A 5,720-nucleotide genomic window follows, 5' to 3' on the forward strand; every position below is an offset into this window, starting at 1 on the left:
GACTACCCTGGGCACAGTGAGATCTGTGATCACCCCAGGCATAAGTAAAGTGTCACTAGATATAAACTTGATTTATCAGATGGTGTGGTGACCTCAGATCTATGTATGCGAAATGCTTTCCCCAAAAAAAACTCATTCACTTGGATATACTATAAGGACATCTCAGTTTCACAAACAGGAATCCTGGGCTAAGTGAAAGAAAAAAACAATAAGCTCTAGAAAAGAAAACCATAAGCTGTAAGTTTACCATCTCCAGCTCCTATCTTAGCTTCTAAAGGACATTTAGAAATGCAGCAGAAGGATTTGCTGTGGTCTGGCATTCTTAACTTTAGTGAAGTAATTTGGTTTTTAACTCTTAGAGAAGACTGTGGTGGGTGAAAAGAAGATTGGATGCCTTCACTGAGAGGAAGGGAAAATATTAAATAGTGGAATTGGCCCACCAAAGATGGTACTAGGTTCAGCACCATCATATCCCAGACAAACTAATGTACAATGCATTTATATTGTCACGTAAGTAGATGAGATACAAAGGTACGCACATGGAATTTGAATGTTTTAAATGATTCCTTTGGAGCCTGGCTGCAGCTCTAGCTGGCCCCTTTAGGCCACAGTGATTTGGGGCTTGGTAGGTGAGATTAATAGGACAATAATTTACGTGTTTTTATTTTGTGAACTTTTTTAAAAAAAATATGGAGTGCTTCATGAATTTGTGTGTCATCCTTGCACTGGGGCCATGCTAATCTTCTCTGTATCGTTCCAATTTTAGAATATGTGCTTCCGAAGTGAGACCTATTTTGTGAGTTTTTATCTTCTCAAGTTTGAGTTGGGCTTCATACCTTCGTTAGAAGTCTTCCTGGAATGTGACTGAATCATGGTGGCAGCTGATGTATTATTAGAAGACACTGCTAAAGATGGACATTTCTTAGTAATTAGGTAAGTAGGCGAGCTGGTCTTTGTTCTCTGTATAATCTGAAGTGCTCTCTGATCTGCAGCATAGCATATGAAAAACAACACATCTGAATTGACAAAGAGATGTTTATTTCTCTTCCACAATGCACAGAGAAAAGATAGAAAGAGAATTGGAGTGTGAATTTATTTCTTTGGGAGTGTACGCCATCACTTTGAGCAAAGGAAATGCTAATGGAAGTTATGTTTCTGCTTGGAGATAGTGTTTCTTGTCACACGTTGTTATATTTTGTGTTTGTGCTGTGTCTGGGTCCAGAAGCTTAGCCTCCCACTCAGTGGCCAGGGTAGAGCAGTGCAAAAAACAGCTACCTGGGAGGGGTCCATGCAGTTCCAGCTCTGCCCCTGGCTGAAAGGAATATGCCTCTACCCAGGCTGGGCCAGAGTCTCCCCATTTTGAAAATCCACATATAGAGAGAGACAGTTGAGGACATTACAATATGATTAATATGCTAAGCCTTTGAGTTTGTCAAAAGGAAGTTACCATCTAAATATTATCTTTGGATACACTGTATTGGTATGGTATTTATTTTTCAGGACCAAAGTTCTGTGTTCTTCTGTGTATAGATGACCCCAACAAAGTCATGGAACCATTGTGGACCCCTTCAGATATTGACTTTGGGGTTGGCAAAATAGTAGTGTTAAGAGGCACTGTCATCATTTTATGTCAATTTAGAATCTGAAGGGTAAAAACAATTCTTGTTTTATTGTGATTTCTTTTTACAGACCAGTTTTATTGAAAACATACATGCAAAATTACCAAATATAACATAAAAAACTTGAATTCAGTAGTTTTTTAAATAAAAACTGATCAAATACAACTTATCTCAGAAATTCAAAATTGTTAACATTAGAAAATCTGTCAATAAAATTTGTGTTAATAGATTAGAAGAGAAGAAACAATTATCTCAGTAAGTGCAAAAAAGAAGCATTATTAAAAGTTGAAAATAAATCACAATTTAAAAGACCCAAGTAAACCACAAATAAAATGGAATTTCTGTTTGCATACTCTTTTTTCTTTTTCCTTTTTTTAATTTTATTTTTTTTCAATTACAGTTGACATTCAATATCATTTTTGTTGTGATATTTTGAATTTTTTTCTAACTACCCTAATTTGGCATCCCAGTAATGGCTCTATTCAGAGTGGTAGCATTTTTTTGTTGTTTTGTTATGAGTTCTGCATGGTGGTTCTCACATCAAATGGTGGAGAACTGTTTACTACTACTTCTCCAATTTGAAATAGATTTAGAAGCTTTAAGTTCATATTGGGAAGAACAAAATTCAGTGGAACTCCTTTGTTCATGTGACAAGCATAACTTTCTATTAACCTTCCAGTCTTATTTTGGTTGACAGATGTTTCACCTCAAATACCTGTAACAGTTTTAGGGCAGCTCTAGAACACTTGATCAAATAAAGACAACGAACATCCATTAGGGAAGTTACATCTGGGGTGTCTGGGGTGGGGCCTAGGGGGTGAGGCAGGGCATCTCGGAGCCAGCTTTTCCTTTATAGTGTTCAGTTGTTTGACAAGTGGGTAAATGAACTCATCTATTGATTCAGGTATTTTCTAGGCTCTGGAAATGTAACAGGGAAAGTTGTAGAATCCTGTTCAATACAGGATTGTCGGTTAAAATGCATCTACTTCGTAACCCAGCCCTTGGTAGTGCTTTGGAGCTCTGAGCAGGGAGCAACAGTTCATAGGAAACACGGGTAGAATCACAGCCTTTTTTCCTTCCACAGAGATAAAGATGTCTTATTTTAAGCATAGAATGTTCAGCACAACACTAACGAGAATCTTCCTGGATATTGAGATGTACAAATTTCTACCCGGTGCCTCTTATCTTTTATATTATGTGGAAGGGTCATGGTTAACTGTGGTGGTGTTCATTTCAGTTCCTGGGGCTTCCAGTTCCTCCTGGCTTCTTTGGAAACCATTTCCTGGTCTTCTAATTCTCTATCTTGCCAAGTAGCAAGAGCACGGAGTTAAAACCCCGGAAGTAGCTTGTGGTGAAGTTTCAAGTTTTTTTGGCTCCTGTCCAAACACTCGTGAGCTTCATTTGTGTTCACGTGTAAGAAAAGCCAACCCAGATCTCCTAATAATGCTTTATTTAGTGCTTAAACTTTAATTGCAGGGTATAAATGATACCATTAGGAACCGATATCAATACTAATGCCACCTATATTATTATTTACTCTGCTGAAAACTGAGCTTGTTGAAATATATTTATTAACACTGCACCCTAGAACTACACATTTACAGCTTAATTCCGTGGCTGTTCATGAATTCTCAGCATACTACAGTGTCTGGGCTTTCTAGCTTGAGATAAATTCATTATGAAATTCGAGTGATGAAGTGTATTAGGGCACTTTTTTTTTTTAAGGTAACAAATACAAGCTGGTTTATTCAGAAGATGAAGCACTCTTTGTGGAATTCTAGCCCCTTTAGCCAGCAAACAGTTAAGTTCAGCATTTATGATGTATAAACTTTGCTCTTTAGCATTAAAATGTACCTTATTCATTCCTTAGATTTTTCTTTCAACCATGGCTATTGTTTGTCACTAACAGCTAGCTTTTGTGAAGTTAATAAATGTGCATAATAAGGATATAAAGGTATGGAGAAGTAATACTGTAATCCTTTTGTTTGGATAATCAGTCTAATGTATGCAAATTAAACCTTATTAGTACTAGGGTTTTGTGTCTGCTTATCAAAATGTGCCATTTTCATGAAAATTGGAAGTCCATTATATAAAGTTATTATTAACAATCATTTAGGAATTATATACGGTATGCAAATTAAAGTTGATTACAACTAATTAAGGGCTTTCTTTGTTATTTGACCTTGTCTGCTTTTTATGTAAATATGTTTCTTTTGGTCTGGCATATTTTTAGACTCAGAAAAGTATATTAAGACAAGTTACATTATGTATTTTTTTAGTATATCTTTGTGTTGCCATTGTCTGTGCCCCCCATTTTACAGAGACACACATGATATGTAGAGCCATGCATCTCACTGTTTGGGGATGATTCTCTAGGTGAGTAGAATTTCAGAACTAGAGTACAATCAAATTTCCAAGTCTCTTCAATAAGTTTAATGGAATATGAGCACAAATCCAGTATAACATATAAACAGTCTTCATGCCAGAATGCCCTTTTTTCCACTATTTATTGACTTCAGTGAATCTTGAGTTGCAGATTTCCAAATGGAGCTAAGTAATAAATGATCATTACTCACTTATAAGGTGTCCTGCAACACCTAATTGTTATCCATGAAAGCATTTAGCTGAATATAAGTGACCACCACGGAGAGTATAACAGGTGCAGTACCAACGGCCTTTAGGAAGAACTGTGTGCTCCCTATGAAAACGGGAAGAATTTCTCAGCAGGCAAAGAGGAAACATTTGCAGTGAGACTTTTTAGCACTTACATTATATTTTTCCTTCAGTGCCGTTGTTCTAGTTTTCTGTGAACAAAGAAGCTTGATACAGTGGCTGGAGCAAAGGATCTTGGGGCATGAGGTTTAATTGCATGATAGAAAAGACCTCTTAATCAATAGCCTTTCATTTGCCTTAAAGTACATGGGCAGGAAAAAGAATGGGGAAGATAAATAGCCCAAGAAAAGAGACCAGAATATTGCTTGAGTGGAGAACAAACAGTAGATATTTAAAAGAGGCAAATTATTTAAAATTCTATAAAAGAGAAGCTAAGAACCAAATCACCGTTGAATTCATCTAAATTTTGAACATTTTCTTTTATTTTCCTGCTTTGAACAATAAGTTTAATCTTTGAAAAATGTCATTTGATTCTTACAAAGGGATTAAAGCCAAACTTTTAGTTGAAATATAATATATACAAAAAGAAAAGTACACATATCATAAATATACAGCTTGTACATTTTGATGTACAAGGACCCAGTACATCAACATTTTGATGTAACCAGGACCCAGATCAAGGAACAGTACATTAACAGTACTCCAGTAGCCCCCAACCCCTTTTTCCTAAAGCAGGTGACAGTATATGTGTGGGTCTGTTTGTGGCCTCGGGGAGAATTGACATTTCTACAATATTGAATCTTTCAATCTATGAACATGGTATATCTTTTATAAAGGGAAACTCTATGATAAGGTAGCGTCCCTGGAAAACGCAGGAAAATTGAGGAGAGAGAGATGTAGTTCATACATTTCTCTGGGACTTTGAGGGTCCCTGCATGGAGTAGATGCCCCACTTCACCATATCATTTAGGAAGGGTGTAGATGTGCTGCTGGGCTGCGTGGAATAGCTAAGGGTTTCCTGTGGAGCCTCCACTTCTCTAGCCACTGCATGATTCCATCCATCATCCTTCTTACTGCAGGCGTTCAGTGCCTTCCTCCGTCTTCTGTGCATCAGCCTTTGTTTCTCACCACAGTTCCTCTGCTGAGAGTTTTCAGTATAAAGGTGCCTTTGATAGCCTTCCACATTAGGTGCAGGGCTCTGAGTGAACATTTTCTCCTCTGTCCCAAAGAGGAGCAAAATTTGTCCTTTTCAGGGTCAAAATGTTCCCTGCTGAAATGTATAAACCACAACTGTTTTTCGTTTCTAGAGACCAAGTTTTTTTCTAATAGTTCCAGACATTTTTCTTTCCCCTCAGCAAGATATAGAACAGTTGAATTCCTATCTCTATGGAAATTAAAAAAAAATCCTCACTGGCACCATGGCTTAACAGGTACAAATGGAAAGATGATCTCATGATACTGGCCTCAGAAATACAGGCTGTGTCTGAA

General features: G+C 37.1%; 1 non-coding gene across 1 annotated transcript; it reads right to left on the reverse strand.

Annotated features, from left to right (window-relative positions):
• Window positions 1-683: 683 nt before the first annotated feature.
• On the reverse strand, window positions 684-789 carry LOC141569829 (U6 spliceosomal RNA). The gene has a single exon (XR_012493609.1). It is a non-coding gene; the product is annotated as a U6 spliceosomal RNA (small nuclear RNA).
• Window positions 790-5,720: the final 4,931 nt, after the last annotated feature.

The sequence above is a fragment of the Rhinolophus sinicus genome, chromosome X, assembly GCF_036562045.2.
Source record: "Rhinolophus sinicus isolate RSC01 chromosome X, ASM3656204v1, whole genome shotgun sequence".
Lineage (NCBI taxonomy): Eukaryota > Metazoa > Chordata > Mammalia > Chiroptera > Rhinolophidae > Rhinolophus > Rhinolophus sinicus.